Below are 23,260 nucleotides of genomic sequence, written 5' to 3'. Positions count from 1 at the left end.
TTCTAGGAAGGTCAGCTGTGTCCGCACCCTTGACCGATTCCGTGTGACAAATTGGCGACTCCGCTGGGGATAGTTTCCATTAATGAAAAGAGTCCTTTCTTTTGTTTGAACTTTGCTTTGAGAAAATTGATTTCTTTTTCTGGTTTTGGCCCTGTGATCTTGTCTCTGGGTGGGTTAGCTTAGGATTAGTTTGATTTTTGGTTTTCTTGAGTTTTTCAGTAGGACGCACCCTCTGAGTGCTGCACAGTGCGTCCCTGGACGCACTTTTGCTGTGTGCACAGAGCGGGCCCGCACTTGTGCTAACGGGTTGCCTGCATCCCCTACCAAAATTTAAGAAAATTCCATTTTTTGCCTTTTTTGCTCTTAGATTTTGTTTTTTCTTAGTTTTTTCTGCCCAGATTCATCAGTCCCTTGTCCAGAATCTTCACCTGAACTGGTTTCATTAGTATTAAGTGTTTTAGTGGATTTCGTCGAAGTGTAAGCCCTAGGGTTTGATTTTGAGTAGGTCTTGTAGTGACTTTAGCGGTAGGAATTGTCAAAGCCTTAGATCTCTCTGGTTTTGTCAACTTTCTAAGAAGTCAGACCTGTTCTAAAAGCCTACCTATAGAAGTAACTTACCATCAAGTTGTCTTTTGGGCCATTTTCGAAGTACTTGTTATTTAAGTCTTGAATTCCATTTTACGAAAAGAACAAAAAGATTTGAATTTTGTTTTGGCTAGTCTTTTGATTCTGCATTAGCTAGCCCTTGATTTGTTTTTAATCAAGTAAAACATCCTAGAATCGCCTTTATGAGCTTTTGCCTTGTTAGGTTTACTTAGAGTAATCTCTTTTTGGTTTGCTTGTGAGTTAAAATTTCATAGTTTTATAGCTTTTGAGATTGTTTTTGTTAAAGGTAGGTTTACATGCTTTATTGAAAATAGAAAATACAAAAATATCTCCTTTGAATAGTTTTGTTTCAAGTAGCTTTAAAAGTTTTTGAAAGAAAAGAGTTTTTCGTGCAAGTAAAGAGTGGTTATGTTTGTATGCTCGAAAAGAAAAAAGAGAATTGTTTCTTTGATTGTCTTTTCTAAAGAAGTTGTTTTCTCTAAAAATTGCATTCTCTCAACTCTTTTAGTTAAATATTTTCATTGAAAAAGCAAAAGTAGTCTAGATCATCTTAGGTGCATCTTTATAGTGGTTGGAATCGAGTCTATACACCATCGGTTTCACTTCCATCACCTTGTGACTTTAAAGAACAACCTTAAAAGTAACGCTTAAAGTAAAATTGAACTAGTAACTTTTATTTTCTAGGGCTCTAAAGCACCAACATAGCTTAGGCTAGTGTCTTGGAATAGGTGAGTACTTAACTCTCCAAGGCAGTAAAACAAACAAGTAGTCGATCTTGTGATAGAATCAAATCCAACTGTTACATTTACACTCTGGGAAAGCTCCTCTTAAAGGAGAAGCACGAGCTCGTGTCCGAAACAGTGAGGGGATCATTCCCCCCTCGTTGGGAACGACGCCAGGCAGTACGTATTACAAACGGTAAACCTCGGATTAACCATTGTCGAGGAGCCAGGGGTCACTTATCGGTAAACCTTGGATTACTGTCAAGGAGCCGGTAAGGGGATTGAGCTTGCTACTCTGCCCTTGCGTGCTGTCGGAGTTTAGACTGTTCCCCCAGGTGTACTTGTGGCCGTTGGTAACCTTAGTGACCATAATCTCTAGGATTCTACCCAAGGTGACGGTGGAGGGAAGGTCCCACTGTACCTGGAGCAGACGTCGGCTATACTCACTTGGATTTTCTGGGGGGTTCACTTCACTTCGAGACGGTTAAAGTGGAGGAACTTGGTCCAGTCTATTCATTAAGCAGGTTGTCGGCGTAACTGTTCCACCCTCCATTTCTGTACTAAATCCTGCGAGGTTGGACCTAATCACCAACTAGCGCTTTTGGTCCGGAAGATACTGTTTGTGTTTGGTTTGACGCTCTAGATTCTTTAGGCGTGTGATTCAATTTGTTTGGTTCTTTAGAGGCTTTAGGTGGTTTGATTTGAAATTTTATTTTGTTTTCGTGTGTAGTAGTTAAAAGTTTTAGCTGTGGCGGAATTACCGAGACAGTCCCGTAGAATTCGGGGCAAGTCTCCTGAGATTGTTACCGGAATAGATTTGTTAAGAAAACTCCGTAAATCGCGGGGTGAATCTCCTGAAGACATTCCGGGTCAGTACGAAGGGTTAAAGGTCCTTGTAACTCCTCCTAGTGACAGTAGAGTAGGTTCACCTGAAGAAGGAGAATCTTCCTTGGTAGTCCATCCAGACTACCAAAGTTTAGAAACAGGTTACAATCCCGAAACTGTTACAGTTTCCGAGCTTGCTGGTAGTTTTTCATCTGCCAGTGAAACAGGCGAAGAACCTGAAATATCCGAACCTGTTACTCCGACTCCTAGTGTTCCTGATTCACCGAGAATAGAAAGAATTATCACCGAAAATCTTCCTGTTGGTTTAATTGCAATAGAAGAACTTGTTCCAGAGGAAGAAATAGGCGTCTCTGATCCTGAAGATCAAATTACCCTTGATCTAAGGGAGCGTGAATCCATCTTTTACAGTCCTCCTAGAAGTACTACTTGGTACCTCTCATTAACCAATTATTTAGACAATTTTGGTTTTTCCACACCTCGAACTCCTTTTCCACCTAGAGGAATTCATACTCCTGTAAATATCTGGTCAGTCATCTGTGTTTACACAAAGTCCTGAATCTTTTTTACATGGCGGTCCTTCTGTTCCTACTGGGTATCAATCTCTTTCTGGTACCTTTGCGGGAGCATCTCCTCAACCCATTAATCATGGGTTATTAGTTGGAAACAGTGGTAATGTACCATTGAGTGTAGGAGACATTTACATGATGTCAGGTTCAGTTCCCGTTACCCAACCTCAAGGTGGCCAATTACCGCCTGGGGGGCAACCTTCGTTAATGCCTGGGGGGCAACCTCAAGGTACTTCATTCGTGTCTGGGGGGCAACCTCAAGGTCAGTACGCTCCTATGGGGCAATACATACCTCAAGGTCAACCCCAGCCTCAATATGTACCCCAAAGTCAACCTCAGTATCAATATCAACCTCAAGGATGGCAACCTCAAGGATGGCAACCCCAAGGATATCAACCCCAAGGGTATCAACCTCAAGGATACCAACCTCAAGGTCAAGGTCAACCCCAGTACCCGTATTTACCTCAAGGTTATCAACCTCCGGGTCAATACTCTGGTCAAAGTTATCAACCACCTCAAGGGCAATCATATGGGACTGCACCTTACAATTATCAACCCTATCCTCAATCCGGCTATGGATCTCAGTATCCTCAACCTGTTATGGGTCAATACCCTGGAATGTTAATGTGGGATCCGTCACAGGGTCAACAGATGTTGCAACCAAGTATACAGTCGGTACCTCAAGCAAGACAACCTGTAGTTCCTGGTCCACCCCAGCAACCGCAACCTGTCCAGTCAAGTGTTCAGACCCCTGTAACTTCGGTAATTACTCAGCCGCCAGTTGCACCTGGTACTCCATCTCAAACGGCTGCAGCAACTACCGCCACATCTACCATACTTACTTCTGGAGTATCGGCAGCTCCAGTTTCTATTGTCCCTGTAACCACTCCTCAGACATCTGTACCGTTGTCTGGATCTACGATTCAAACCACAGTCCAGATGCCTGTAGGCCAACCTGGTATAAGTACGGTTGTTACTACTCAACCTCAATTTGTTCAACCTCCGTACCAGGGACAGTATCAACCTGGGCAAGCTGCCCAACAACCGGTTTACCAGTATCAACCGTATCCTGGGTACACTTATCAACAACCTCAGCAACCCCAGTACGGTCCGGTTAATCCTGGTTTTCCAGGAGGATATAATATCCCAAATGCGACTCCTGTTCCTAGTTATCCTGGATATCCTCCTCCTGGGGCCGGTATTGTGACCCAGAGTTTTAGAGATCCTAACCGGCAGTTACCATTTATCGCAACTTTGGATTTACCAGACTTGACGCGCCTAACGAACGATCCAATTCAATATCTTCCGTTCTGGCCGTCAATGCCAAATAAGTTGCCCAGCGATATACCCAAGTTCGAAGGTAAGTCTGGAGAGGATCCGTCCAATCACGTGATGACTTACCACCTCTGGTGTGCTTCAAATTCCATCTCGGATGATTCGATCCGTTTACGTCTTTTTCAGCGTACGCTCATTGGTCTCGCGGCCAAGTGGTACATTGAGTTACCACGGGCCTCTTTTTACAATTTTAGCCAGTTAGCTACCTCGTTCTTAACTCATTTTCAGTTACCAGTCAGATACGATAACAGTACAGAGTGATTAACTTTACTAAAACAATCGACCTCCACGTATATTTCAGATCACATCCATGAGTGGAGACGTCGAAGAAGACTAGTGAAAGTTTTTATCCCGGACCAAATCTTAGCTGAATGGTTTGTTAAATCACTATTACCAAGAATTACTGAAGATGTAGCTAAGGTCGGAGTAGTTACTGAGGAGCAAGTCATTGCTCAGGCACAATACCTTGACTTAGTTTACACGCAGTCGGGTACATTACACGAGAAGATTCCGGATCTTCCAAAGTCGAACCAAATCGCTGCTGCTCCTTCGGGATCTCATGCCGCTGATGGTATGATTGGTATCGTGACTACAAAGAGCAAGAAGAAGTCTTCCAAGGCTTCAACTACTCCTATTATCACTTTGCCCGATTCCCCGACAGGAGAGTCTTCTCCTGAACTTACCGCCGATATTCACGCTGTAGAGTCATCTACGGCCAAATCAAAAAACGGTGGGAAGAAGAAAGGAAAGAAGAAGGCTAAAGCAGACAAGACTCCAAAGGAGAAAACTGAAAAGTCGGAAACCAATGACGAAAAGCGCAAACCTCGATATCCTTGTCTCATTTGTGAAGAGGATCATTTTACAAGAGACTGCCCTCATCAGGCCGAGGTAGTGAAAATAGTCAAAGGTTCTCCCACTCCTGCTGTGTTAAAAAATCCATTTCCGGAGCAGGAAAATAAGATGATAGGTTCTTCCTCGAATGCCAGTGAAGAACCCATTTTGATGATGTCTCATGTGAGGATTGCGACTCGATCGCAAGATTATGGTAGTAAGAATCCTGTTGATGGAAAAGAAGCAGAATCTTCTCACTCTAACCCATCAACCTCAGCTCCTGGTTCCGATCCATTACAGATCGAGAAACCTAACCCAGACTTAGTAATTAAACCGCCCGCCAAGGGTGTACTTCGAAGGTCTGCTTTCAATCCACATGCGAGACCGGCCCAGAATTACAACATTGTTGAGGACTTAGCTGTTTCACCCTCAGCAATGTCAGCGTTAGAAGTGCTGCAATCATGTCCAGCACAACGAAAATTGCTTTTGTCGGCTATAGGAGCTGTTGACGTCCAGGATCCGAATCTAATGATCTTCGATTTAGAAAATAGTACACCACGACTCCCCCATCAAATGGCTTTCCAAATTCCAGTGATAGTCAAAAACAGGCCTATTCATCGCACTGTGATTGATGAGGGAGCTTCTACGTGTATTATGTCCATTCAATGTTGGAGATCCCTTGGTTCTCCTTCGTTGAACCAATCCCCCACCATCCTTAAGGCCTTTGATGGCCGTGGGTTCCGTCCGTTCGGTATTCTACAGGAATTGCCTATAGGGGTAGAAGGTAAAACCGTTAGTCTGGATGTGGAAGTGGTTGATGCCCCTCTAGACTACAACCTTCTTTTGGGTCGAAGTTGGTCATATGCTATGACAGCGGTCGTTTCATCGGTCTTCAGAGTAATTAAATTCCCACACAATGGTAAGATCGTGACAATTGATCAACTGACATACTTTTCATCCGACCCAGCCTCTTCAGAGAGTATCCAGCATGTCGGTAAGACGACAATCCCTTATAAGGACGTTGGTGTAGGTTTAGTTAAGGATTCCAGTTTACTGGGAACTTTTCCTATCCCTCCACTCAGCGTAGAACCTTCGTTTGCAACAATTCATATGATCACGTCAGAAAACATTATTTATGATGATCCTTGGTATGTTCCATCTGACTCTGAGTTAGACTCGTTCGGTGATGTTATGTCGTTGAGTCCGTATGAAATTTCTTATGAAGCTCTTATGTCTTTTACCGACTTTCATTCAACCGAAGTCGACCAAATGAATGTGGTCAGTGAAGAATCACTTTTCACCTCAAACTTAGAACAGATAGCGTTTCCCGAAGTCGTGTCATCTGACGAACAACTTCGCGAAATCCTAAGTGTAGACAATCTACCATGGGAGGATCTCCATCACAGATCTTCGTTTTTACCTAAGGATGATGCATTTGAAAATGATTTTTCATCTATCTTTACCGCTGAATATGTCAAAGACGCTCAGGATCCAACGAAACATTCTGATTCAGAGCTGAATTTAGGGAATATTTCTCGTACTATTCCCATTGATATTTCAGTGAAACCCGGAATTGAGGAGAACATTCATATAGGTGCCTCATGTACAGAAGAAGAAATCCAAACTTACAAGGCCCTATTCCAAGAATTCCGCGATGTGTTTGCATGGTCTTACGAGGAAATGCCGGGAATCGATCCTGCCATTGTTGTTCATGAAATCAAAACCTACCCGGATGCTAAACCCATTCGGCAACGGTTGCGTCAGATTCACCCTCGAAAAGCGGCTGCGATTAAAGCAGAAGTCGAAAAGCTGTTGAAAGCAGGTTTCATTTATCCGATCCCGTTAACGGATTGGGTATCGAATATTGTTCCCGTCAATAAGAAACAAGGAACAATAAGAATCTGTATCGACTATAGGGATATCAATCGAGCTTGTCCAAAAGACAACTATCCTACGCCTTATATCGATCAAATTATTGATGATTGTGCCGGAAGTGAAATGTTTTCCTTCATGGATGGTTTTTCGGGCTATAATCAAATCAATATTCTACCTGCCGACCAACCAAAAACGGCATTCATTTGTCCATGGGGGACATTTGCTTATTGCAAATTACCTTTTGGGCTTAAGAATGCCGGAGCCACTTTTCAACGGGCAATGTCTTACGCATTTCACGACATCAAGCACATTGTGCAACCGTATCTCGATGATTTGCCTGCTCATTCTTTACGACGAGCTGATCACCTTGACCACCTACGAGCAATCTTTATGAGGTGTAGGCATTATCGAATTCGGTTGAATCCCCACAAGTGTGTTTTCTGTATAGAAACAGGTCGATTGCTGGGATTTGTTGTTTCAAAAGCCGGCATTCGCGTCGATCCCTCGAAAGTCGAAGCAATCATCAAATTGCCTCCTCCTTCGAGTTTGCGCCAACTCCAAAGTTTGCAAGGGAAAGCGAACTTTTTACGTCGATTCATCCCAAACTACGCCGAGGTCACTAAAGGTTTTACACGGTTGTTGAAACAGAACGTTCAATTCTTTTTGGACGAGATTGCCCAACAATCTTTTGATGCACTTAAACACGCGTTGACCCATGCACCGTTATTGCATCCTCCCAACTACAACCAGGACTACTTCTTATACCTCGCAGCTTCACATTCCACCATTGGGATGGTGTTAGTTCAAGAAGATGAATTCGGAGCTGAACATGTGATATATTATCTTAGTCAAACCTTAAATCCCACTGAGTTAAAATATTCACATGTGGAGAAATTGGCCCTGGCAGCTGTTCAAGCTGTCCAGCGTTTTCGTCACTACATTCTTCTCCGTAAAACTACAGTCATTTCGGATTGCAACCCTATGATTTACATTTTGACAAGACAATTGCTAGGGGGCAAGTACTCTAAATGGATAGTTATCCTGCAAGAGTTCGACTTGGAGTTCGAGAAGTCCAAGTCTAAGAAATCTATAGTTTTTGCGGAATTGATGTGTGATTTCCCGCGTACTGACACAGAGACTGTGGCAGAAGAGTCCATTGCGGACGAATCTTTGTTTCTTATCAGTACTTTAGATCCGTGGTTCAGGGATATAATCATCTATCTCCAAACCCAAACCTTTCGGCCTGAAGCTTCCAAAGAGGAACGGCGAAAAATTAGGTTTCAATCCCAGCAATATAAAATTATTGGAGATACACTTTATCGCCGGGGGGCAGACTTAGTTTTTCGACGTTGTCTAACTCACGAAGAGGCTGAGAGAGTTTTGAATGATTGTCACTCTGGAGCATGTGGCGGTCATATGTCTGGGTATGCCACAGCTCAGAAGGTGTTGCGCGCTGGTTACTTCTGGCCATCTATGTTTAAAGATTGTATCATTGCAGTCCGGAAGTGCCACAACTGCCAAGTGTTTGATCGAAAGATGCGCGCACCACCTGCTCCTCTCCACCCTATAATTGCCGTTGGTCCATTCGCCAAATGGGGTATCGACTTTATTACTTGTAACCCTCACTCGGCCGGGGGGCATGCGTATATCATCCTCGCGGTTGATTATTTCACTAAATGGGCCGAGGCGATCCCTACATTCGACGCAAGCGGCAAAACAGCTGCAGTTTTCATATTCAATCATATAATAACTAGGTTTGGTGTCCCACAAGCAATTATTACTGACCATGGAAGCCATTTTCGAAACACCATGATGACTGAACTTACAAGCCAGCTTGGTTTGCGCCATGACAGCTCTACTCCTTATTATCCGCAAGCCAACGGTTTGGTTGAGTCTATCAACAAAGTTCTGGTTATCATGATCCGAGGAACCATTGGTATTCATCGGTCGAATTGGCATAACATGTTATTTTCGGCGCTATGGGCATACTGAACCTCAGTGAAAAACTCAACAGGGTTCACTCCTTTCCAGCTAGTTTATGGCTTAGAAGCAGTGTTACCCATTGAATGTGAAATCCCATCACTTCAAATGGCTGTTGAATTACTTCCAGCTACTTCCGAAGAGGAGAAACGTTTATTGTACTTAGCTAAATTAGATGAGACTCGACGTGACGCTACATTGGCAATCGAGACTCACGCGAAGCGAATGAAAGCTCAGTATGATAGAAATGTGACCCCTCGAAATTTTTCAGAGGGAGACCTAGTGCTTTTATACGATCAAGCTAACGATAAGCTAGGTGCTGGAAAATTCGTTCCTATGTGGCATGGACCCTATATTGTAAAGCGAAAGCTAGCAAAAGGGGCTTATGAGCTAGTAGATTTTGATGGGGACTCTTTGGATAAACCTAGAAATGGGCTTTACCTAAAGAGGTATTATGCTTAAATGGTGGGTATGGAGATTTTTAGTTAGGTTAGGTTTTCTTTCTAGCTAGTTTGATTGTTAGTTAGTCAGTGTGCTTAGTTTAGTGAGTGTGTTTCGTCGTTATTATGGCTTATCTTGGTTTTGCTCTTGATATTGTAGATGTCGACGCCCCTCCAAACATACATTGGATTCGCTGATGGTGCTTGTCGTAATACACGGAATATCTCTTCCGCAGCTTGGGTTATCTATTCACCCTCTGACGAGTTAGTTTCTATGCATGGGGTAAGCCTCGGTCAAACAACGAATAACATCGCAGAATACAGTGTAGTGGTTGAATTATTATCCGAATCTATTTCATTTGGAATTCGACGTTTGATAGTGAGGTTAGATTCTGAACTTGTTGTATTACAGCTTAATAGAGTTTATGCCATTAGAAATCCTGTGTTATTAAGGTTGTTTTTGAGAGTGCGTCTCTTGGAACGTGAATTTGATTACATTGAATATCAGCATATTCCAAGGTCCTTAAATACATTAGCAGATGCAATTGCTTCTCGAGTGTTGGACAGACATTTACGATAATCATGCAAGTAAATTTAAAAAACATTTCATCATACATGTTAAACAAGATAAGCCGGTAATAGTGATATATATATAGATAGGAGTGTGTCAAAAAATATACATCGTCTTCGATCATAGGTTGAAAAACACCTTATGATAGGCAAAATGATAAGTACAAAAAGTCAAAATGTCACATGTGTCCACAAGTGACTAGCTAATCACTGGTGGTGCTCACTGTACGACACCACTGCACGAGCTACCTTGCGCAAAAATCTCCTCAACGGTCCAGGGACCACGACTACGTAGCGCTGCAGTCTGATAGGAATGTCATCCATAGATGTCTCTGGTATATCTGCCATCAGACGTTGTAGATCATGCTCCAACTCAGTCAGTACCTCCGCAGCCGCCGCGTCCTGTGGGGCCGGTAGCGGTGCAACTGGATGTCGCCTCTCGAAAAGCCGGAGGTTGGCTGGACGCTGTGGACCAACATCTGCATTTTGAAAACTTTACTGTTAGTTTGAGACGATATATATAAAAAACAAAAAAAAATACATAATTTGAAAACTCGTGAAAAATAAAGTACCTCTGTCATCCCATTGTTCTCCCTGTGGAAGAACCATGTCCGGATCACCTTGAAAATCTATTCCGGCATACGGAAAATCCTGGATCGCGAACACCTGGTCCTCTAACCAGTGAAAATAACTGTCAGTGAATCGAACAACTGCCGCACCCTCATCCGGATGCCGGGCCATCACAGCAACCCATCGTACCAGCTTTGGCTCCAGAGGACCCGAAATATCAACAGTGAGATGTTGAGGGATCAGCATTGGTACCCTCTCTAAAGCAAAGCTCACGACTATAGGCCCATATCCAAAGGTCTTTAGTCTGCCGGTCTTTGCCTTGGTCAGTTGGACTTTCAAGTTAGCCAACAGTGCATCACACCAATTGAAAATGGTGCCTTGGAGACAATCAATTGCCATCCGAAATTGAGACCCAGTAGCAATATGTAAAGTGGCTGAGCCACAAATTCTGGTCACAGTGAAAGCCAAGACCATGAGTTCACGTTGAGAGACATATTTGATCTCTATGCCTTTCTTGTGCTCTCGATCAGGTACGCACCAATCTGCTCGGAGACTATCAAGGGATTGGCCACCCGGCCTAGTCCCAGCCAGATTGAGTTGCTCACCTCTGTTCGGCAAGCCAGTAAGAAAGTAAATGTCAGCAGGCTCTATCTCGAGTTTTTGCCCGCCGATATAAAAAGCATTGTTCCTGAACGTTCCATCTCTCAACCAGCCACTCCAAGAACCTTACCTGAGCTCTCATACCGGGAATGGACCAGTATTTGTATAAACCACATCCTCTTAGGGCATCGAGGGAGGGTTGATGATTGATTGCAGCTTCATCAACCTCCTCATGCTCTCTTTCTCTCCAATCCAGCATGATAAGTGCCCTACACATGATTACACAGGCATTAAAATTAGTTTTGAGAAATTTCATTGGGTGGTTTGGGAGTTTGGGGTTTCAAAACCCGCGTTTTGCGGGGGACGCACCCCGCGTTTGGCACACAGTGCGCCGGGACGCAGGTGGCCTGAAGGCAACCTGCGTCCCCCGACCTTTTCCCTGTGTAGGAAAAAGTCGGGGGACGCAGGTCAGCCTTTAGGAAAGCTGCGTCCCCCGCAAGGCGTTTTCCAAAACCCAAAACCCCCTAAAAATCAAAAATGAAACTTAAAACAAAATTCTAAACGGATGAAATTGACAAGGAGGATGTTGTGAAATACCTGGAAGAGACGGCGTTCGATTCTAACGGTCGGTTTTTCCGCAGCGACCACGGGAAGTTTCTTGTCAAAAGCTCCTTTTTTCAACCTCAACAGTCAAACGGTAAAAATGACATGGTAAAAAGTCTTTTTATAGGTTTTTTGGATGAATTTGTTCATTTTTCACCATGAAAAGATGTTTTTCGATGAATTTTTGCCTATCTTAAACAGGTATGAGTAATGTGTCGCTTTTGTGCAGGACAAAGGGACTTAGAGGGAAAATTGTAATTTTTCACAAACAAAATATCAGAGTCATCTTTTAAGCCCTTTTCTGACTCCTAAAACATGAAAAGATTGCCGAGCGTTTCTTTTACACTCGTTAAAACGGAATTAAAAGACGGTCCCCTTATAACTCTTTTCTGACTGTAAAATCAGGAAAAGATTGCCGTGTTTTTGTCGTTTCAAACTCGATACGGAAATAAAACGACGTGTCCTTGATCGCTTTTTACTTTTCAGGTCATTGACACTAACTATGAAAGTACTCCTTGGTCGCAAGATCAAGCGGTTCCCCCAGGTATTATTATGCTTTTTCGGGCTTGAGGGACACAAATTTACGAAAAAGTTCAACTTGGAGTTTCCTTAAGTTTTTCAGACTCTCTAAAATTGAAAAACGCCGAGTTTCTCCTATACTGGGCTCGTTAAACATTTCACAGTAAAGGACCTGTTCAATTACAAACAGGAACGAACCACTCCTTCCTAGGGTTCGAATCAAAACTAGGTTGGACTCGTCCGAAGGATGAGCTTATAATCAAGCATATGTTATCCTCCTCAAGCTTGTTAAAAATAAAGAGGTACTTGCCAGAAATGGTGGGGGAAAAGAGAGAAGAATGAGCCCATTTGTTACCATTTGTCTCAAAAGAAACTTTATTACCACTCTTGGACACGACACTTTTCATTCACCTGGGTTGGGAAATCTTTTACCTCACAGTCAATCAAACCACTTTTGAAAGTCTTTAACCGGGTTCTGGGGATTAACTTTGAGTTATTTAACACGAAACCATCTGTCGTGTCGTTATGTGTTCAAGAGGCCTGCAAACAAAACTTTCATCTGCAAAATACTTGTCATCCATTTGACCATCCCTGAGTCAGTCCTTAAAGCAATATTTCTTCAACTTGAACAATGATTTCGTGTTGTGGGCTTGCCTGCAACGAGTCTCTTTCTATCGACATCAACACATTATCTAGAGAGATGACTTAGAAATTGTCAGTGCCTTGAAGTCTGCATGCATCAATGGCAGGTTTCTCACCTTTGACGTCAGTTTACATCATTGACTTTCGATCGAAGGATTCCGTGAAATGTTCGACACCAACTCATTCATTCACATCTCATGGATTGTACTGGGTACTTTGAGAACCATTGACATTACTGGTGGTCTCTCTCACGCTTGTTAACAGTTCACATCATCGACTGGTAATCAAGTGCTTTCTACCATGTTCGACATCGACTCATTTATTCGCATGGCTAGAATCGTACCAATTCGAGAAATAGGAATGAAGACCCTGGATCAAATCTTTACCGTCCAGGCTGCGAGGAGTTTTGTATTCATTATCTAAGTAGGCTAATCATAAATAGATGGCTGCGCCCATACTATGTCTACAAAAGTCTATGATTATAATGTACTACAAAATCATTTCTGTATCAGAGTAGTTTAGTCTGTTTGTTAAAGTTTTTATCTGAGTATGGGAATGCCTACCTCAGTGATGATATAATCTTATCCATGTATTTTGTGTTGAAAATTGCAGGTTCCAACCAGGTTCTCCACGAGATAATCCTCGAAATGATAAAGCGCTTCACCCTTCCTAGATAATACAAAACCCTAATTTATTCCAGGCTTCGCACTTTAGGGGGCAATCTGTTACACTAAAAAATGTCACCATGGCTATTTACAGTCAGTATGGCTCAATCAACAGTCATACTACCCTTTTGAGCAAGTCTTAGGCCTCTGCTATTCATGTCAAAATCCAAGAAAGAGAGAAAGTCCTTGTAAAATATGTTTATCTCTGGGTACGCAGGTTCTCTCAAGCCTTGCCTGCGGGTACGCACCTTTTGTTCACAAGGTCTGCATCCAAGGACGCTCTGTATCTTAAGGGGCAGGTGCGTCCCTCTGAAAAGGTTAAAATGCGCGAGTTTCATCTTCAAAAACTTACTTGTGGTCACTTCTAGAGCTTTCTAGAAGGTTCTTGGATGAATATTGAGCGCCTCCAGATGGTTCATGCACTCCTATCAAAGAGGAACTTATCCCATCAATAAGGGAGTGATCCCATCCAAAGAGGGGACTATCCCATTGATGGTGGACCTGATTAACTTCCTCTTGAGCACTATAAAAAGAGGCATTGAGCCAGAAGGAAGAAGGTGGAAAGCTATAGATTTCTAAGGGTAAATGCTGCAGGAATTAGGACTCCCATTTAGAAGTTTGTGAGGAGAGATTGTCACCCTTACTTGTTCTACTTGGAAGTGGGTGAGCTTTGTCAAAGTAGAGGAAGACTCTTGTGGACCCTGGAAGGAGCTTGCACAACACCAAGGCTCAGGTTGTAATGGTTCCTTTTGATTACCTTTAATGCAAATTGGTCCATTCTTCTCAATAGCTTGTTGTTAATGAGTTATTTCATGTACTCCTTGGTCTATATGTTGAATATGCTTTGTTTTATGTTATAATCAGGTGCTATTTAATTGTTTGAACTGTTGGTGATTGCAGGTTTTGGAGAACGGGAGGAGCTCATCCGGATCAACAAAGCTTGGACTTCTACAATAGCGTTTGGACAGAGGTAAGAACGAAACACCTTGATTTCTCATATCATAATGTATGTTTAGAGAAGGATAGCTCCAGTTTGTTTTGTTTGTCATTAGAATGTCTTAGACTTCTAGGAAGGTCAGCTGTGTCCGCACCCTTGACCGATTCCGTGTGACAGACTCTCATGTGTTCCTTGTTGAAATATCCCCTAATGAATCTCCTCTCCTTCTATTCTCTATCGTTGCACAGTTCCCTGCCAACACTCTGTCTCTCATTAATTTTCCTATTCTTTTACTATTTGTTTTTCCTTGTTGTGGTTTCCAAGACAACATGGGATTGTCCCTCATATTGAAGATAATTCATTTCCAACATAAGTTCCATTCCAAAAACTCATGTGTTCCTTGTTGAAATATCCCCTAATGAATCTCCTCTCCTATTCTCTATTGTTGCACAGTTCCCTACCAACACTCTGTCTCTCATTAATTTTCCTATTCTTTTACTATTTGTTTTTCCTTGTTGTGGTTTCCAAGACAACATGGGATTGTCCCTCATATTGAAGATAATTCATTTCCAACATAAGTCCCATTCCAAACACCATCCTTGTCCTTCAATTCTCAACAACCATCCTTTAATGGTTGTCATATACTTCACACTTTTGTCCCTTCAACAACTAAGGTGAAATTCAAAAGCAACTAGCCTCCCCAAACCTCTTGGAATTTGTGTCCCTTACTCAACCCATTTAATTTTTTATAATTCAATTACATAATGAGATTACATGGCCAAACTGATCCATTCATGGATGGGTTGTTACAGACCCCTCTCCCTTTGGGGAACACCGTACTCGGTGTTCTCTATCCATTACACAGAGAAACATTCTAAATAAAGAAAAAAACTACATATTTTCCTTGGAGATTTATATTTATATCTATTTACAACATTTACTTATATTTACATGTTTCATATTCACAGTTGTGTGCCCAATTACTAACCAATTATAAAGAAAAAAATTATCAGATCAACCACTTCATATGGTTCTTTGCAATTTCCTAGTGCTTTTGCTACAACAAATTTGACTTGGATTCTTTTCTTTGTTCCGAAGGGAAGTATGCCTCCAATATTCTGTTATCACTCAGGTTGTCCCTGAAGGTTAAGAAAGGGATACGGCCGAGGTAACCACAAACCAACTTTGGACTACAGGTTCTAGCCAACCTGCAATCAGAGAGGGCTCTCTCTTTTAGATTTAGCTTTGTTTGAAAGGATTTTAGGCTAGGTCTTGGGTCCAGAGGGTTTTATGTTTTGTTTTGGTGGGAAAATTGACACTTTCAGGTAGAGAGGCAACGTATAGTATGAATGTTTCAAACCATTGGGCATGGAGTCGAGAAGGGGAACTGTTGGTGCGTTTCCTTAATAATAGTGAGGGAACATGGAGCAAGATAGTTGAGCTTGAAGCAATTTTCAGGTTTAAAGGATGAAATGAATGCTAAAGAAAGAGAGGCAATTAAGAATCTCTCCAACAGATTAGCAGAGAAAGTAATAGGGTGCTACCTAGGGGCAGTTAAGAATCCCTAGATAATTAGCCAACACAAGTCAATTGGGGTAAACATGAGCCAGAAGGAATTCAATATTCATAACCAATTCATTCAGAGGAAAACATCAAGAAACAGTAGAAATTGAGCATAGAGAGTATTTAAACTAATTCTAGGCTACTCTTTTTTCCTACTATTTAGATAATGGAAAACACATAAACAGAGATAAGAGGCACTTATTGCTTCAGGCCGCAGCACAAGAATTCCATCTTCAGTCTCCAAAGCATTTATCAACAACAGACAGTTCGCTCTCCAAGCTTTCGGCAATCTTTGATTACAAAAAAATTCAGGTATACACAGCGAGTCTCTAGTGAAGAATTCTCAATTTACCAACCCTTAAAACTATACAGAGGGTGGTATATATAGGGAAAAACTTTCTATCTACTGATTTTATTACATCTTGACCTAATCAGGTCATAAAAAATAATTTGTTGACCTACTCCTATCTGAAATAAATGCATGAAAATTCCCAGGCTGCGCTGGGGGCGATCGTAAAAAAAATGAATAAATGATGTAGTCCTGGGTGCCTTGGTGCAATGCCTTTTGAAATAAATATGCATGGGTTTCTCCTTCTTTGCTGTCCTGGTGCTTTGAACGCCTTAATGGTGATTTGAAGGCAAGGATGGGCTGATGCTTATTGATTTGACTTTCTGGGGGCTTCATCAATATTCAGGTGCTTCGAGCCCCTAAACAAATCTTTCCTGATACTCTTTGGCATCTTTTCTTCCACTGATACTATTTGACAAAATCCGGACTGCTGATCTGATGTGCTGCGGGTCTAATCACCAGTAAATGGCCATTGTTCAGCCTCTATATAATCTGGAATTGTCTTCTACTCCTTTTGGTATGCTCTGTGAAGAAAACGGAACATTTTTGCGCCTTTTCGGGCTTCCTGGGGCCACATGATGAGAAGATTCCCTAAAATTGGATTCCGGGGCTCCGAAGTGCGACTTTCGCGCCTTTGCGCCCAAAAAGTGTTGATGACGTCAGCATGATGTGACATTGTACGGTGGGTGACATCAGCAGGGCGACGTGGCGGGATGACGTCGACATGACAACATCACGTACGGACGATGATGTGGCAGGTACGGTGGCAGGGACACGTGGCAGTGACGTGGCAGGAGGCCACGCAGGCAGGTGACTCATCGGGTGACCGGACAAAGGGGTGATGTAAGCAGGGACAGTACAGGGGGTGACGTGGGATGTGACGTCATGGGTGGTAAGCGGTTTTGTGGCGCACCGCTTATGGGCAAAGGCGGTCTCGGGGGAGGGGGCTCCGCCACAGCCCAACGCTTGACGCGTGGTGGGAGTACGGCGGGAATACCGCCCATCTCCCGGACGCTAAAGCTCGGGCGCTTTGGAGATGGGATGGCCCGCCAGTCGTAGATCTGCGGGGCTATGGATCGGACGGCTGGCGGTAAAGGAAACACGGCGGGGAGATACGGTGGGGGAATATTCCAAGAATATTCCTTTTTTAATAATGCGCGCGGTGGGTTATGACTTAGGGAAAGCGGGTTTGGGGTTTTTTTTAAAACGGGCGCGATCAATATTTACAGTTGGGACTTAGGGTAAGGGGTAAAATATGGGTTAAAATTGCGCGGGTTTAGGATTTTATGCACAAAAATTTGGTTTGGGGACGAAATAGGGAGTTTTGAGGGTTTTAGAGGGGCTTTAGAGGGGTTTTAGGGCTAGGGAAGCGGTTACTAGCTGACCTGATGTCAGACTAGCTCCTTAATGACTCAGATGGGCTAAAGACAGCCCCAGATGGACTGTGATTTCCCGGACTTATAGGAAATATGGCTATATTGCCAGGGAGGGGTATTTACATAGGGGAGTTTTATATACATGATTTTAATAGGGGAAGGGGAAGATTGTTAGGGAGTTATATAATAAAGTTAATAGTTAATATGAAGGTGAAAAGAGGGCGCTAAGGTATGAGACCTTAGGCTTTGTTGGGGAAAAGAAGGCTCACAGATGATGAGTGAGCAGTCCTTGAGTGAAGCAGATCCTCACCAAGGCGAATGTCATGGAAATGATGAAACTGAGAGGCTCAAGCAGACCTTGACCCCTTGGGGGATGTTAGTAAGTGACTTGGGGGAAATGAGAAGAAGGGGAGGTTAGTGAGTTCTAGCTTGAGTACCTCCTTTGAATGTAAAACTGCATGATAACTATGATCTGAAAGGATAAGACATTGTGAGATACAAAATTGATCATCACTTATCATTCTGCCACCAAACAGCTACCTACCCAGCCTACTGTCCTAACATTTTTTCTTCTTTTTGTTTTGGGTGCACTTAGACTTGCAGCCCCATGTTTGCAATTTTTTTTTTCTTTTTTCTATCTAAATCTACACTTATTTCTGCCAGGGCCCAGATTAAACAGTTGGGTCCCTTTGATTCTCTACCTATCTACAAATCTACCAAGATTAGACTGTTTGGATAGATATCATTCTCTATATTCTACAACAGGGAATTGAAACCTAGGGAGACCAGGATTAGACTGTTTGGACCTCCATTTAAGAAATTCTTCAAAATTGGAACAACTCATCAAATGGAATGCAGCAGTGGCATTTGGATCAGCACACTTCATGGCTTCTTCTTTGGTCTCTTCTGGAAATATGGAACATTGCAGCTTGCAAAGTATGACATATTTGGCATGTAAAAATGTTAATCATGAAAGATGATACCCTGTTGCAGTAGGAGGCTAACAGTGGCTCCACTTGGGGATGGCTTTTCCTTGTGAAAAGTCAAGAACAGCAGGTCATACTGCCTTGATCTTATGTTGTTGCTGTGGGTCGGAAAACTTCTTTGTTCTGGCTGTTATAAATCTGAAACTTTGAAATATGAACAACTCCTCCTCAACAGAGCTTTCTGTGAGCTTTACAATAGCATCTGCTTTCTTCTGCGCGATTGATATTTATGTACAATGCCTGAGCAACTATGCTGATATAAACTGAAATTTCTTGCTCTGTTTTGATGCTTTTGAGATTGAAGAATTTGCATCGGCTGTGTCCTTTCCAAATTTACTGCTATTCCTTAACAATCGGCCTGTTTACAAAAATTTAAACTGAGTGCTGATATATACAAATAATATTGTACAAAGATATTTAAAAAATTTGCATTGTTTCAACAACAAGGATCATGATAATGTTTCAACATCCTGCCATTCACAGGGCCTTCTTGAACAGTGTTGTCCTCCATAGATCTGAGAAAATAGGTGTTGTTTCGTTGAACAGTAGAAATTACAAATGGACCTTTCCATAGAAAGTCAAACTTGGCATGTTTGCCCTTGTCTTCTCTTCTTGAGTCCCACTTCAAAACTTTGTCACCAATATTGAAATCTTCAGCTTTAGCTCTCTTATCAAACATCTTTTTGAGCTTTTCTTGTAAGATTTGTGCTCTGTCATAGACTTGTTCTCTAGTTTGCTGAAGGTGAATTGTCTGATTAATTTTTTTTTGAATGTCATTTGGATCAGCCTGAATTTCCTGTAACAGCTTGATAGTAGGAATGCCCAGGGATGAAGGAAATCTAGCCTCCATGCCATATACCAGCTCATAAGGGCTCATTCCAATTGATCTTTTGCTTGAAAGTATATCTGCCCATAGGGCGTTCACCAGCTTTTTGTGCCAGTTTTTCTTGTTTTCTTCTAGCATTTTCTTTATGATGTTGATGAGGCTCTTGTTAGATGATTCGGCCAATCCATTACCTTGAGGGTAATATGCTGTAGAGTGGCCCAGGGTGATATGAAACTTATGGAATAAATTGATCATCTTTTTGGACTTAAAGGCAGCGGCATTGTCAGTGATGATTTTCTCAGGGTAGCCAAATCTGGAAAGGATGTTGCATTCAAGGAATTGGATAATGACGGTATCATTGGCTTGTCTACAAGGAATGGCTTCAACCCACTTGGTGAAATAATCGGTGGTTGTTAGGATCCATTTGTGCTGGCCTGAGGAAGAGGGATGAATTTCTCCAATGAAGTCAAGACCCCATTGTTGAAAAGGTTTTTTGATGGAGATGGGTTTAAGGGGCAGGCGCAACAATTTTCTCTTGCCTTCAAAAATTTGGCACTTGTGACATGTCGTGGAAAACTTTTTTACATCTGCAAAAAGAGTGGGCCAGTAGAAACCAGCCCTCGGGATTTTGTCTGCTGTGGACTTCCAGTAGAGATGTCCTCCACAATCACCTGCATGGAATTCTTTCATGACATTGTTAGTTTCATTCATGGTTAAACAATTTAACAATATACCTTCATGATTTCTCCAAAATAATGCACCATCTATAACACAAAATCTCAAAGCGTTCATTTTTAAAAATCTTTTCTTTGTTCTGGAAAATCCTGGGGAAGCACACAGGTTTGACAATATAAAGCAAATATCAGTGTACCAGGGGCATTGCAAAAATATTTCACTGATCTGTGGAGTCGCCAGCTCCGGTTCATTGTCCAGCTGGTTAATGTCTAAAGCTTGAAAGTTTGTTTCAGACATCAGCTTGGCTAAACCTTGTCCCTTTATCAGCTTGGTTGGTTTTATTTCAATGTCATATTCGAGGATACTTGCAATCCACTTACCTTTTTTGCCTTCTAATCCGTCTTGAGTCAGTATATCTTTAATAGCAGCATGTGGGACATAGGCAGTCACGTGTGAATATAAAATGTACACTCTGAAATCCTTGATGGCCTTAACAAATGCATAGGCCTGCTTTTCCATTATTGGGTACTTCAGAGGGGCGTCTCTTAAGGCTCAGCTGAAAAAAGCAATTGGCTTTTCAGCTCCCTACTCATCCTTTTGCAACAGGACAGCAGCGATTGTGTGGTCTGATGCGAACGAAAATATGATAAAGTCCTTGTCAAACTGTGGACTAGTTAGAACAGGAGTTTGGGTTAATGCAGTTTTGATACTCTCGAATGCCTGCTTGGCCTCAAGGGACCATCTTACCTTGGAATCCTTCTTTAGCATGTTGCTTAATAGTCTTATTAATTCAACTAAATTTGGAATAAATCTTCTCAAAAAGTTAATTTTACCAAGGAATTCTTGTAGCTCTTTTATGTTTCTCGGATGTGGAATTTGGAAGATGGCCTGTATTCTTTCAGGATCAATTCTGATCCCATCCTTTGATATAATGTGGCCAAGTAATTTTCCTTCTTCCAGGCCAAATAAGGACTTCTTTGGATTCAAGGAAATGCCATATTTCCTGCATGTCATGAAAATTTGTCTGAGATGCTTGAGATGTTCTTCATCAGATTTGGAAAATGGAGTTAAATCATCAAGGTACACAACTAGGAAGGCATGTAATTCTTTGGCGAATGCACTGTCCATTGCTCGTTGAAAGGTAGCACCAGCGTTTTTAAGTCCAAATGGCATCTTTACATATTTAAATGTTCCCCAGGGTGTGGTAAAGGCAGTTTTGTCTTGGTCGTCTGGGTGAACAAGTATCTGGTTAAAACCTGAAAAACCATCTAGCAGGGAAATTCTAGATGCTCCCACTACTCTCTGCAATATGTGGTCCATTTTGGGCAGGGGATAGTGGTCTTTTAAGGAGACTTGATTTAAATTTCTGAGATCTACACAAAGTCTGATTTCACCTGTCTTTTTTCTTGTAGGCACTAGGTTGGACACCCACTCAGAGAATCTGATAGGGGCTATAATGCCTGCTTCCCACATCCTTTTTACTTCTTTTTCAATCGGGGGAAGCAGCACAGGGTTGATTCTTCTCAATTTTTGTTTGAAGGGCTTCTGATTGGGCTTCAATGGCATCGTGTGCTGAATCACTGATGTATCATAGGATTTCAAATCCTCATAGCTCCAAGCAAATACATCTTGAAATTCTTTGAATAAGTCAATGTACTTGGGCTTTTGATCAGGTGGCAAATTTTTGGACAGTTTGATCATTTTTGGGTTCTCTGGTGTCCCAATGTTGTGTTCTTCAATTTCTGTGTTTATTGGTTGCAGTTTTGGTTTTCTGGGAACGTCATTAGAGTCAAACATGTCTTCTAGCGGAGTTAGTCCAGCAGGCAAAAAATTATCTTTCAAGTAAATGACCTCTGCCTCTGTTCTGTCTACTTCTTCTGCCTCTGTTTGTTTCAGTTGTTCAATGTTTTCATTGTCAAAAATGGTTGGCTTCAGAATCTTTTTGGTTGTTGCAGCGGTTAGAACTTGCTGACTTTCATTTCTCTGCTGTTCATAATCTGTCATGGCATCCATGTCAATGTGAATATTTGAAAATTCATGCTTGAGGGTAAGGAAATTATTAATCTGGGCATCATTCTCGAATACTTACCAATCTCTGACATTATTTGGCACGGTGGGTCTATGTTTTATTTCGGCTGTGAAGTGATGGTTCAGGTCAAAAGGGAGCTTGCATGTACTCGCGAAGGTGGCTAGGCTGTGTGCACAAATGTTGTGATTTCTGGAAATCTTGTCAAGCTTGAATTCAGTGAATGCTTGGAGTATGTTAGTAGCAGCAGTTCTATAGGCTCTCATTCTGTTGTCATTGGTAACAAAATTACCTTTCATCTGTTGTATAACTAGATCAGAGTCACCTAAGATAGACACTTTTACAACACCTAGAGTTTTTAGCAGTTTAAGGCCTAAAAGCAAAGCCTCATACTCTGCCATGTTGTTTGTGCATTTGAAATTCAGTCTATAGGCACGTCCTTCTGCATGGTTATCGTGTGTATTGTGAATCCAGACACCTGCCCCTGCTCATAACTTGTTGACAGAACCATCAAACTCTAAGAACCATGTGATTTCTTGCTTGTTGACAATGCTAATAGTGTCATCTGAATCAGGGTTGGGCAGATTTAAAATTTCTGTTTGGGGAGATTCTTGTAACATGCTGGTTGCATTTACTGTTTTGACAATTTCTTTATTGTGGGCAACCGTTTCTTCATTGATGTGCACTTGTTGTTCTAGAGCCAAAGGCTCCTTATTAGTGGGCAGATTTGAGTCATCATTGAATAAAATGAAAGAATCCATATCGGAATGATTTGAATAAATGGGAAAATTTCCAGGCTTGCTTTCACTACTTACTACATATTTCATCAGCGTTTCTCTGTACAGTCTCTTTGGTTGCCCAAAGACTGAAATGGTAGCGTAGGAAAGGTCTAATTGAAGGGATCCTTGGAGCTTTGCTCCCCATGATCTCGATAGGAGCATACCGTACTTTGGTGGAATGTCAGCCACCACTACATCCATGAGAATGGTCTTGTTGGGATATTGGACTAAGGAGACACATAGATCTTTAATGAGGCCTAAACATTTCACTTGACTTGAGTCAAATGAGTATAAATCTTTGTAAGGTCTTGTGATGTCGAGATTCAGTTTTTCCATAACTGCTTTGGGCATAAGATTGTGCGATGCCCCTGAG

General features: G+C 42.0%; 1 pseudogene; it reads right to left on the bottom strand.

Moving 5' to 3' along the window:
* The window catches only part of LOC149240354 (glucan endo-1,3-beta-glucosidase 3 pseudogene), a 31,531-nt pseudogene extending 9,436 nt beyond the window's left edge, over nt 1-22,095 (bottom strand).
* Nucleotides 22,096-23,260: the final 1,165 nt, after the last annotated feature.

This window comes from Pinus tabuliformis, chromosome 8, assembly GCF_031772625.1.
Source record: "Pinus tabuliformis cultivar Carrire ecotype Pingquan chromosome 8, CPIR1, whole genome shotgun sequence".
Taxonomy (NCBI): Eukaryota; Viridiplantae; Streptophyta; class Pinopsida; order Pinales; family Pinaceae; genus Pinus; species Pinus tabuliformis.
This window is presented reverse-complemented; position numbering and strand designations above follow the sequence as displayed.